The following is a 13,280-nucleotide window of genomic DNA, read 5'->3' as shown; positions in this document are numbered from 1 at the left end:
ATCAATTGCTGGCCTTGTTTCTTACTTGTGAAAGGAGTGAAAGATTGAAAATATTGGGAGACTGCTAAAAATAAAATGTACTAACTGACCTAATCTACCTCATGAATTAACCACAATGAAAGTTAAAGTAAACTAGAAGTTACTAAACACAATATAAAATCACCTTTAAAATTAATATACCACATTACTGTAATATGAAACAGTAACACATTAGTTTATATTTAAAAAAACAACAAGGTTTACTTCAAGCAGGTGGTCTTTGGCAATTGTGAACTATCCAAATCATGTTTAGTGTGTCATATTGGTATGTTTCAACTGATTTCACTGCCTCTTTAACAAAATCCTCACACAAATACATTTATAGAGAAACTGAAGAGGCATGGGCAGCTCAGTCAGTTAAGCGGCCAACTTTGGCACAGGTCATGATCTCACAGTTTGTGGGTTCAAGCCCCACATCAGGCTCTGTGCTCACAGCTTAGAGCCTGGATACTGCTTCAGATTCTATCTCCCTCTCTCTGCCTCTCCCTGGCTCATGATCTATTTTCTGTCTCTCATAAGTAAATAAAAATGTTGGAAGGAAGGAAGGAAGGGAGGGAGGGAGGGAGGGAGGGGAGGGACTGGGTGGCTCAGTCAGTTAAGCGTCCAACTTCGGCTCAGGTCATGATCTCACAGTTCATGAGTTTTGAGCCCCACGTCAGGCTCTGTGCAGACAGCTCAGAGCCTGGAGCCTGCTTTGGATTCTGTGTCTCCCTCTCTTTCTGCCCCTTCCCTGCTTGCTTGCGCTCTCTCTCTCAAAAATAAACATTAAAAAAAAAATTAAAAAAAAAAAAACAAAATAAATCATAAATGTTAGAGAGAAAGAAAAACCTAAAAACCTCAATTATCTGCTTTCCTAGAGAAAATAATTCTTTTTAGGAACATATGGATTACTGATTTACAGGTAAAAACAGAATTTATAGTTCAGACAATAGGTCAACAAACTAATCTAGAAGAAGTTATTCTCTTGAAATATCTAAATACCTATGTCTTTACTTTTGTCAAGGTCTATTCCTTTCAGACATAAATATAACATTTCCCTTGAAATGTTAAATTTGTCCTTTTATAGAGTATACAGTTTCTGCTTCCAGTACCTGGTTATCTTGTTATTCTTTCAAACATTTCCACATTCTCCTTCTGGTCAAACTTCAACCAGATAACACATGTATTAGGTAGACAAAGAAGATGACAATCTAAAGGTCAAATTATTTCCTACTATAAGAGCTTTAACAGATTCTCAAAAGGTTTTAATAGGATAAGATGTACCAGATTTTCAGGCCAATCATAACACAGCCATGAGTTCACACAAAATATCTAACCCCACAGACATAAACTCAGGAGGCTCCTCCCTTTGGACAAGAAAACTAAAATCTTAGCAGTGCTTAAGTTCCTTTAAACTTAAGGTTTTCTACACCACTAGATGTCCCAGAAATGATCCATCAGCAGCAAAGCAGATCAAAAGATTAAGATCCACAGGGTGGCTTTCTCTGTGTGCGTAATTTAATGTGAAACTAAGAGAGGCAAGTCAAGGCAAAAGCCACAAGTGACAACAACAACAACAAAACATTTCAGAAGTTATTTAAAATCTTTGAAGATGTACTTAAAGATCTTCTATGAGGAAGTAGGAAAGGCAAAGTGGAGTTAAGAGGAACAGAGAACTTTTATGTTCCACCTCATCCTCTTTCTTGTGCTTCTACAACTGGAAGATAAGAGTAGACTTGAAACCCAAATGCGATAGTAATATGTGAAAAATACATATGGTTACACGTGGCTTCCTACCTTGTCCACTTTAAACTACAAAGATTTAACGTCTATTTAACATTCTTATAAATAATGGCAAACCAAAAGTCATAAAGTATAGGAAGACATCAGTTTTGCACCTAACATTTACATGGTGTTTACAAATGCTTTGTACATGTGAATCCACAAACCCTAATCCACAATTCCAAAATCTAAAAGCTCTCAAAGTCTAATTCGAGTTGAAAAGAGAGAGGTTGTATGTGCAAACTCAATGGGTGGCAAAGCAGAATCTGAAGTGTTTACTTATGGTCTTAATTTATCCCACTCAGTGTAACTATTTGCTTTACTACAGACATAATGTGCTTAATTATTAAAGTGCTACCTTACCTCACTGTGATTATCTTTGGGTTACGTACTGTGTCATCTTTCAAAATCTCAAAGATTCTGAGGCACCTGGGTGACTCAGTTGGTTAAACGTCCAACTTCAGCTCAGGTCATGATCTCACAGTTCATGAGTTCAAGCCTCACGTCAGGCTGTGCTGACAGCTCAGAGCCTGGAGCCTGCTTCCAATTCCGTGTCTCCCTTTTTCTCTGTTCCTCCCCTGCTCACTCTGTCTCTCTCTCAAAAATAAATAAACATTAAAAAAAATTTTTTTTTTAATTTGAAAGATTCTGAAGCACATCTGGTCCTGAGGATTTCAGGTAAGGAAGTGTAGGCCTGTATGAATTCAATCACCCCTACCACAAACCTGTGAGATAGAAGCTATTTTTCAAATGAGGAAACAGAGGGTTAAAGAACCCACCCAAGTTAAAAAAGATGATTAAGTATTACAGCAACTCCACCAGTTCAAAGCCTGCATTCTTAACCATTACCTATGCAGACTTTTCCTTCTACATTACATAGATAAGATTTTTGGTTTTCCAACCATAATTAACAAAATTAATGCAGAAATCCTTTTATTTTTTTCAATCTTTTAAAAAACCATCGTTAAGCTTCAGAAAAAAAGTAATATATTTTAAGGTAAAAAAACAACTTTGGACACACTATAATATTTTTAAAACCACCAACATCCTCCAGCACATTCCTCCAGATGCAGGTCGTGAGTCAACAGAACATTAAGTGTCACAACTGTCCTCCCTACTGAGGAGTTGCTACTAGCATTATGAACAAAGGTGTCCAAAGACAATACCATGGTTAAAAAAAAAAGGTTATAGTGTACAAAAAATTAATGATTAAGAGTCATCTCACCAGCAAGGTGGGCTAATCGCCAAATCGTTCTATAGCCTTTCTCAAAAGTCCGGGTTCAGTCACCCATATCACTCAAAATGCCATCCTCTCACCTCTCCCTCCTCCGGTTTCACGAATCTTAAATACAACCCTTGCAAGTATTTGGGTTCTCTGCGCCCTGCAACCTTCTCCCAACATGGCGCAGGCAGAGGCGAAGCTACCGGAAGTGGGGCTGCGCACCAGATCCAGATCCGGCTTCCACCTCTGCGGTTGGCTCCTCCCAGAAGGCAGTGTCGGTGGGAGGAAGACAAAAGCCGGAAAAGAGATGAAGACCTGAGACCCAGCCTCACTGTTAACAAGACAGGAAGTGTTCGAGGAAGACGCAGGGTTGAGGGGGGAGGATGTGGGAAATGCAATTAAAATGGACAAGGATGTGGGGTGCCTGGGTGGCTCAGTGTGTTAAGCTTCCCAACCTTGGTTTTGGCTCAGGTCATGATCTCACGATTGAGGAGATGGAGTTCCCAGTTAGGCTCTGCGTTGACAGAATGGGATTCTCTCTCCCCTCTTTCTCTGCCCCGCCCATTCTCTTTCTCAAAATAAACAAAGTTAAAAACAAAACAAAACAAAACAAAAAGCACCAGCTTTGACTCGCCAAGAAGGTTTACAGAAACAAGATAAAGCGCCACCAAATTGGCATTCTGCAGCTGCCAGTCAGAGGAGAGGGGGTGAGGGAGGAAAACCTTCCAGTGACATGGTAGTGTTACAAAATGAAGGGCAAAGGTGAAAAGCCACTAAAGATATGGCGAGGCAAAGAATAAGAAAAATGTAGTGTAAAGAATCTAAAATGTTTTGTATATTTTGGCTTATTTATGCCTATATCACCAGCGGGAACATTTGGCATATTAAAGGTCCAAGAAAGTATCCTCTAAAATTGTTAGTCCCCGCATGTTCTTTGGTCAGAACTTACCAGCGATCTTCTATACAAGTTTACTTGATTCTCTAATGATCTGTAGTCAGCATGAGGCAGATTATAAAGTTCTTTCTGATACAATATTAAGACGATACAGAAAATAAAAAAATAACACTGATGACAGATCTATCAAATATAAAATACTGGATTTTTTTTTCTCTTTTTGAAGGGTTCATCTCTCAGATTTAACAGCAAGGAAACACTTTGCTACTAAAGACTTTGAAACAAAGAAAGGATGGAAATTAGGCATTATGATGGAAGAAGTGAAATACTAGAGAGCTGAGTAGATCCACCACCTTATCCATCTTCCTGGACTGTACAGTATCTGGAACATTTCCATAAATGGGCAAGAAACACCCTGGTGCATCGACTATATAGGTATACCTGTTGTTTGTAAACTTGTAGGACATGAATGCATTCCCCACAATCCGTTCTACTGAACATTATTTTTTTTGTATCAGCATAATAGTTGTGCCAAGTTTGAGATGTGCAACTTTAGCTACCATAATGTTGCACTGCTTTCTTCTACATGGGTTAAAAAGTCCCATACTGGCTGTAATGAACATCAAGAAACAAACCTATTAAAAGTAAAAGAAAACAGGGACGTCTGGTGGCTCAGTCGGTTGAGTGGCCAGAGTCTTGATTTCCGCTCAGGTCATGATCTTACATTTCGTGGGTTCAAGTCCCATGTTGGGCTCCGTGCTGTTAGTTAACAGTGCAGAGGTACTTGGGATTCTCTCTCTCCCTTTCTCTGCCCTTCCCCTGCTCATGCTCGCCTTCTCTCTCAAAATAAATAAATAAAACTTAGAAAAATGTTTTTTAAGATAAAGCAAACAAATTTAAAACTCTAGCTTTTTTTTTTTTTTTTTTTAGGGGCACCTGGGTGGCTCAGTCAGTTGAGCGTCCAACTTTGGCTCAGGTCATGATCTCGTGATCATGAGTTCGAGCCCCACATTGGGCTCTGTGCTGACAGCTCAGAGCCTGGAGCCTGCTTCAAATTCTGTGTCTCCCTCTCTCTCTGCCCCTCCCCCTGCTCATGCTCTCTCTCAAAAATAAACATTAAAAAAAAAAAAACACTCTAGCTTTTTAGACAGCACACAAATCTCATACTTGTACACCCCGGGACACTAAAAACTTTGATGGTTATGGTTAGTGTTAAACACTGACAATTACTATATAATAATAATAAAACCATAAAACAAGTGTTGCTGAAGATGTAGAGAAACTGAACCCCTTCTGCACTGTTGTAGGAATGTAAAATGGTGCCCCCTCTATGGAAAACAGTACAGCAATTCTTCAAAAAATTGAACATAGAATTACCCCATGATCCAGAAATCTCACTTCTGGGTATACATCCAAAAGAACTGAAAGCAGGATCTCAAAGAGATGTTTCATGTTTACAGCAGCATAATTCACAATAGCCAGGGATGGAAGCGACCCAAAAATGCCCATCAACAAATGAATGGACAAAGAAAATGCGGTATATACATACAATGAAGTATTATTCAGCCTTAAAAAGGAAGGAAATTCTAACATATGCTACAACATGGATGAACCTGAGGACAGTATGTTAAGTTAGATAAAGCCAGTCACAAAAAGACCTACTGTATGACCCCACTTATGTAAGATATCTAAAGTAGACAAATTGATAGAAACAGAAAGTAGAGTGGTGGTTGCCGGGGGGGATGGGGAAATGGGGAGTTGTTTAATAGGTAGTTTCAGTTTTGCAAGAAAAAGTTCTGGAGATGTTGTACAACATGAATACTCTGACTCTAACTGAACTGTACATTTAGAAAATTGTTAAGACGGCAAATTGTATCTTTTTTTAAACCACAATTAAAAATTTTAAGTTATTTTTTAAAAAAAGAATCTGGCAATTAGCAAGACAGAAGTGAATGGGAGATTAACTGTAAGGAAGAACTTTTTACTCCTTTTAGAAAAACAGATCTTCAGTGGCGCCTGAGAGACTCGGTAGGCTGATTGCCCAAATTTGGCTTAGGTCATGATCTTGCGTCATGGGTTCGAGCCCCGCATTGGGCTCTGTGCTGAGAGCTCAGAGCCTGGAGCCTGCTCAGGATTCTGTGTGTGTGTGTGTGTGTGTGTGTGTGTCTCTCTCTCTCTCTCTCTCTCTCTCTCACTCTCTGCCCCTCCCCCGCTCATGTTCCCGCTCTCTTGCTCTCTCTCTCTCTCAAAACATAAAAACTGTTAAAAGAAAAAAAAAAATTAAAAACAGATCTTCAGAATGTCAAAAGATTTTCCCACCACATTCCTTTTTTTTTTTTTTTTGGAGACAATCACTAGAAGGTCAACCTACTTAAGGCTCTCTTTGTAAATAAAACCAGTGCCTCCACATCATTATACTACCCTGAGAAAGGACTCTCAAAGGAAAAGATTTTGCTTTATGATCAAAATTACTTCATTTCTTGGAATTTGCCAATTCACGATTCCTCCAACTCGGCTTTAAGATCCAACAGGAAACATGGAAAAAAAGAACACATCCTTTCCTTTTGGCTTTGTGATTAAAGAGATTTGCTTTTAGATGATGCACACAAAATTTATCCTCCAAACATTATTTCCTTGAAGATGGTGACTGATTACAGTTCACGTTAGCTTCATCTAAAATAAGGAAGGCCAAAATAACCACAAGTACTATAGCATCAGACTATTTTTGATATTTCTAAGTAAATTCAGATATTTCTCCACAGGAAAAAAAATTTTTTTTAATAAGACCACATCTTCCTATCTCTGGCTCTGGATATAACACAACTTACCCTAAATTGTAGCATATCCACACTAATACCACCACTAATGCAAAGGGAAACAGAAACATTAAAAGATAAAACAATATAGTATCTGTACTTGAAATGCCTCTCCCTTTACCCCCCCCACCCCACGTGTTAGGATAAAGAACTAAGTAATACCAGTTGCAGAGGTAAATGAGAATTCTCCCTTTCCTCTGTAAAAAAAAAAAAAAAAAAAAGTGAAATCAAGTTATACTTTTGCTTCACCCCGTATTTACTCAACCCAAGTCACTTACTTAAAAGTTTCAGGTAAAATGGTGTTCACGTTTCAAAAATGGCATTTACCCGAAGGTCATTCAGGTAAAATGGCAGCTCTTGTTTTTCTTAACCCTTGAAATAATGACTATCATCAACTTCTGATTCTATGGACTATCAGTCTACTCCACAACACAGGGAGGACAGAAGGGACAAATCTACTTATATTTTGCACCTAATGAAGGTTATTAATAACCATCCTAAAACTTGGAAAGAAAAGTTGTAAGACAAGCAGTTGGCTTAGAGATTTTACAGACTAGGGCGCCTGGGTGGCTCAGTCAGTTAAGCATCCGACTTCGGCTCAGGTCATGATCTCACAGTTTGTGAGTTCAAGTTCCATGTCGGGCTCTGTGCCGACAGCTCCAAGCCTGGAGCCTGCTTTGGATTCTGTGTCTCCCTCTCTCTCTCTGCCCCTCCCCCCCCCCTCAAAAATAAGCATTAAAAAATTAAAAAAGAAAATTTACAGACTATTTAGAGAACCCTGTTAATTAACTATTATTTTACCAAAAGCCATCGGGCTATTTATCAACAAGGGAAGAGGAAGATGAGAATGAAAAATATCCAAATTGTGCTCTAAGACAAACTTGAGCGGATAAGTCATTTCCTAAGTGAAAACAACGTAATTTCTGTTTGTTTTAAAGAGCATTCAAAGTTTAATGCAAAATTCTTCTGAAGTAAACTTGTTTATCTAACTGGAGAAGATCAATTTTAATGTTTGACCTATAATCCTGGCAACTCTAGGTCAAACTGCTATACATATAACAAAGATTGTGAACATTCAAAGGTTCATTACTTATTCAATTACATTCAGGAAACATTTATTAAGTGCCCAAGGGCAAGGATCTCTGGTAGTATAAAATCCAATCCTATCAATTCAACACAATGAATCCATCGCTTTCTTTTTCAGAACAAAAACACAAGCAAACCATAACTGCATGAAAGGCATGCAAGGGCACTCTAGGCAAAGCTGTGGCAAACCACACATAGACCAGCCTTGGAGAAGCAAGGAGACAGGTAACTTGCTTAACAACAACAACAACAACAAAAACTAAAGTCTTAAGTAACAGTTATGTTAAAGAAACAGGATACGTGCCAACCTGTTCTGCAGCTCTTATCAAGCTGTGCTCACACAGAAAATCCTATCTGAAGACTGGCAGGGACAAACAAGCTGGAGACCCAGACATGAGCAATCAGGCCTGTTAAGAAACTGGAAACTACGGCATATATAAATGGTTGAAGAAAGTAAAGATGTGTAGCTTGAAGGGGAAAAAGGCTCAGAAAAATCTGACAGCACATTTAAAATATTTTTAGAGCTGCCCTGTATAAGGAGTAGGTTTATTATGTAGTTGGCCAACTGGGCAGAACTAGTACCAAGCATGGAAGTCACGAGAAGGTCTTAGGAGAGTAGAACCATTAGAACCGTCCATAGCAAAACAGGCTACCTTGGAGCATAGAAAAGCTCCTGGCACCAGCCAATGTGTGGAGGTACAGAAAAGTGAAAAGTCCTGACTTGAGAGACTGAAGTAATTACCTTTTCGAACCTCAACATTTGCTGGTGCCAGGACAATTGCTTTCTTTAAAAGAAAAATGGGGATAATTACTAGAACTAAATTCCAAATAAAAATTCAAGGAAATGTCAGAAAAATTGTTGTTCCCTCCCTGTATTTACCCATATTCCAAAAACATTTTTGTGCCTTGTATCAATATATTGTTGATTCAAATAAGCTTGCCAAAGGTTCTTTTTCTCTCAATGACTAATCTATGAAACCTCAAGATCATTCTTGATGTAGTCTTCCCTAACTCATCATCACCCTACCCCCCACGTACATACAACCCTGTACATACATCCCCATTTGGCTGCTGTCTCCCCTAGCAACCAGTTATCTATGCAGATCACCGACACAGTACTCTTGCTTCATAAGGATTATTTTTTTAAATGTTTGTTTATTTTGAGAGAGAGAGAGAGAGTGCGAGCGAGGGAGAGGCAGAGAGGGAGACAGAGAATCCAAAGCAGGCTCCGCACTATTGGCACAGAGCGCGATGTGGGGCTCAAACCCACAAACCATGAGATCAAGACAGAGCTGAAATCAAGAACATCTAACCAACTGAACCACCCAGGCACCCCAAGGATTATTGATTATGAACGGGATTCTAAATTATAGCAAAGGCATAGAACTTATAAAATCATGTATCATAAAATACTAGTAGTACTGGATTATAAAGGTCTATGATATTTATCAAAGAGAATTAACCAAATCAGAGAGCAACACACCTTAAAAGGCCTCCAGAGAGGATGTACTCTGAATTAGCACCTTCACAAGGAGTTAGCAACCACCTGGACCACATGGACATGTGTCTTTGGAAATTTGGCCCTTAGAAACATGTTTTAGGACATTTTTCATTTTGTATCATTCAGCCTTGCTTACACTATAAATTCCTTGAGGATGGAGAGGTCTTCCTTTCCCAGTCCCATGAGAGCTCTTAGTTGCTGGTTAAATGGAATTTCATAAACAGCTTGCCAATGCAAAAAAAAAAAAAAACAAAACAAAACCCTATACTTGGAAAACGAAATTGTGTTTGTGAGGAAGGAGTTATTTTTGCAAATATGGTAGAATCAAACACCAACTTCTTTTTCTGTTTTTAGTGGGCACAAAAGACCACTCATGGTTACCCCCACTCTCATAATAATCCTTGATACAACTAACTTCCTAAGGGTTGTAAAAATTAAAAGATCCCAGTTCTATTACTAGGCCTAATACCAATCACAGAATTTCAGAGTTACTTTAACTTGGAGACCGTCTAATGTAGCTCCCTGATTTTACTGCTTAGAAAGGTAAAGGGACTTATTGATTTAGGTCTCTAAAAAGGTAAAAAAAAAAAAAAAATGCTTAAACTACAAACAAATAAGCTCGATCACCTCATAGAAGTCCCTGCATTGGTCCAGGACCACCTGAGATACCTGAATGCTCGTTTTATTCTTGAAGTCACTCATACTTGGAAGGTATCATTTAGAGAATATATAAATAGGACAAGAGTCATGTATATAATGACAAAAATCAGAACATGGGAGTTTAGGCCAACTCAATACTTAAAATGAGCCAATTATAAAAACAACTACCGGGGCACCTGGCTGGCTCAAGCCAGTAGAGCGTCTGACTCTTGATCTCAGGGTCATGAGCTCAAGCTCCATGTTGGGCATGGAGCCTACTTAAAAACAACAACAAAACAAAAAACTACCATTTCATGAATTCCTGAGTACTAGATGGTTGATCTCATCCTATGCATATACTAGCTCACGTAATCATCCCCATGATTCTGCCACTGCAAATATAATTATCCCTGGTTTACAGATAAGACAAATGAGGCTCCTTTTACCCAAAGAAAAAGCCTCAAAACAGAGTGTGGGTTTAAACCCAGGCCTGTCTGACTTAAAGCCTGTGCAACACTATGTTGCGCTACCTTAAGTACTATCTTATGGTTCCTCAAAACTGTTTGTTCCCTAGGATCACATCTCCAAATGTTTGGGAAGGCATACACAAGATGGAAGGTGGTATTGTTCAGTGCAACAGGCGAGGGTCTAGAAGCCTGGCCCACCAGAGTCCTGGTCCCATCATTCAGTGGTTCTGAATAACCAGGACACGCAGAATAGACAGGTTTTAAGAAAAGCTTAACAGGGGTGCCTGGGTGGCTCAGTTGGTTAAGCGGCCGACTTCGGCTCGGGTCATGATCTCGCAGTCCGTGAGTTCGAGCCCCGCGTCAGGCTCTGTGCTGACAGCTCAGAGCCTGGAGCCTGTTTCGGATTCTGTGTCTCCCTCTCTCTGACCCTCCCCTGTTCATGCTCTGTCTCTCCCTGTCTCAAAAATAAATAAAACGTAAAAAAAAAAAAAAAAAAAAGCTTAACAGGGCAAACTTTAAGAAATGAAATTATCAGTTATTCCTAAGTCATTGCCCTTAAAATTCATAGAACCTGATAAACTATTCCCAACTACATAGGACAACCCTAAAAAGAAAAACCTCACCCTCCCCCCCAAAAATATTTTAAAATCCAAACACAGAGAACTCTAGATTTTGCCTCCCTTGTAGGTGTTTATTTTGTTTCACAATTAAGTGGCCATTGGAAGAATAAGTTTTTTCAAAGTTCTGGAAAGTCATCTTAAATTAGGCCCCGGAAAGAAATGGAATCTCTTTTAGTCATGACTCTTGTTTTCTTTAAAAGTTCATGTTTGGGTCAGCCAAGTTTTAAACGGTAAAATTATATTGCTGTGTTGTTAGTCAAGTTTGGGAGTGGGGCTGGGGTGAAGCCGCTAGCTATTTGGATCACTGTAGGGCAGCTTATCTGGTTTCTATACTGAAAGAAGGGTCTGTCTATTCTTAGGCAAAAGACATCATCATTTTAGAGGAGCAGAAGCTTGCACTGGATTTCTATCGAATGATCCACATGAGAAGACTCAAGAGAAGTCTAGCTCTCTAAATAAAAGCTGTTTTCGGAGTGTGTGTGATTTTTCTTGGGTCAATGGAATGTCTAAGCTAAAGGGTTTTTCTTTTGTTGTTTTCCTGTGTTGCAATTTAGCCAAATAGAAAACAATTGTGTAATGATTTTTTCCATTTATTTATTCCTTGCCTTATCCTAACAAGAATAAAGCGGTGAATAACAAATAATGAATTTAAACTATTGCTAAGTTACAAATGAGCCAGAAGCTGTACTTGCTTTTATTACAATAGCGATTACCCTGATTTTAAGCTAGTCATACAAACCTGCACACCACACTCTCACACACTATTAATGAAACCCATCTGACTTTAACATTACCATCTTCTTTAACTACCTTCATGGACATAGTTGTCGCAGTCACAGGAACTAAGGAAGTTCCTCAGACTTCACAGTCTGGGCAGGAATTAAGTAGGCCTTGATATCAACATTTCCAGTGGACATTGAAAGAAGTTGTGAGCACCGCTCTGGTCAGTACCAGATCGGAAGAGATCCAGGTAAGGCTCTCTTGCTTGAGTAAAACAAAACAAAACAAAACAAAACAAAACACACACACACACAGCAAGGAGACGCAGGCTACTTTGCTGTTTTCCATCTAACCAAAGACTCTGAGCAGCTAGTTAACTCAGAGTCACTTCTAGTTGGAGTGTCAGTTTAAAGAACTATAGGATGTTCTGTCAAATTCCATTAACAAATCAGATTGGTACCCCCCTCCCCACCCCCCGACACATGTGCACACACACAAAAAAGTAGTCTTTGGGAAGTTAAACCAAAAAATGTTTAAGCTCTCACTTGATACAATAGAACTGTATGATCAGTAATAACTATACTGATAAACACCATTACTAAAAGAAGAGCTACAAGTTAATGGAAGCAGACCTTGGTTCCTTTTAAAACCACTTTTATGTATTTATAGACTACAGGTAAATCATACCCACAAATAATCACTTGCCCATGCACTGCAATTATCTGCTTCACTTTTCATTGCTCTCATTTAAGAAAAAAAGCCTTGTTTTACTTGTCTTTAAATTCCAGCCATTTACACAACGCTAAGCACATGGCAAGTGCTTAATTTATCTTTTTGGACTAAAAGAACACATAGGAATTTTTAAAATTCATAGCACTTTTGGGGCACCTGGGTGGCTCAGTCGGTTAAGGGTCGACTCTTGATTTTGGCTCAGGTCATGATCTCATGGTTTGTGGGATCAAGCCCCACATCAGGCTCTGTGCTGATGGCACGAAGCTACTTGAGATTCTCTCTCTCCACGTCTCTGCCCCTACCCCACTCCCGTGCGCTCTCAAAATAAACTTTTATTTATTTTTTTAATGTTTATTTATTTTTGAGACAGAGACAGAGCATGAACAGGGGAGGGCCAGAGAGAGGGAGACACAGAATCCGAGGCAGACTCCAGGCTCTGAGCTGTCAGCAGAGCCTGATGCGGGGCTTGAGCTCACGGATGCTGAGATCATGACCTGAGCTGAAGCCAGACGCCCAACCAACTGAGCCACCCAGGCGCCCCATCAAAATAAACTTTTAAAATTAAGGGGGCGCCTGGGTGGCTCAGTCGGTTAAGCGTCCGACTTCAGCTCAGGTCACGATCTCACAGTCCGTGGGTTCGAGCCCCGCGTCGGGCTCTGGGCTGATGGCTCAGAGCCTGGAGCCTGCTTCCGATTCTGTGTCTCCCTCTCTCTCTGCCCCTCCCCCGTTCACACTCTGTCTCTCTCTGTCTCAAAAATAAAAAAATAAAAACGTTAAAATTC

At 39.5% G+C, this 13,280-nt stretch overlaps 1 protein-coding gene and 1 long non-coding RNA gene across 15 annotated transcripts in view; both read right to left on the bottom strand.

Annotated features, from left to right (window-relative positions):
• The window catches only part of RBPMS (RNA binding protein, mRNA processing factor), a 175,430-nt gene that overhangs the window by 125,529 nt on the left and 36,621 nt on the right, over positions 1 to 13,280 (bottom strand). The window lies entirely within an intron of this gene.
• LOC128314361 (uncharacterized) lies at positions 601 to 6,923 on the bottom strand. Its single transcript, XR_008295911.1, has 2 exons — positions 4,946 to 6,923; positions 601 to 2,322 (listed from the first exon to the last, which is right to left on the bottom strand). It is a non-coding gene; the product is annotated as an uncharacterized LOC128314361 (long non-coding RNA).

The sequence above is a fragment of the Acinonyx jubatus genome, chromosome B1 (genome assembly GCF_027475565.1).
Source record: "Acinonyx jubatus isolate Ajub_Pintada_27869175 chromosome B1, VMU_Ajub_asm_v1.0, whole genome shotgun sequence".
Taxonomy (NCBI): Eukaryota; Metazoa; Chordata; class Mammalia; order Carnivora; family Felidae; genus Acinonyx; species Acinonyx jubatus.
Note: the sequence above shows the minus strand (reverse complement) of the source record. Positions and strands in the feature narration are given on the sequence as shown.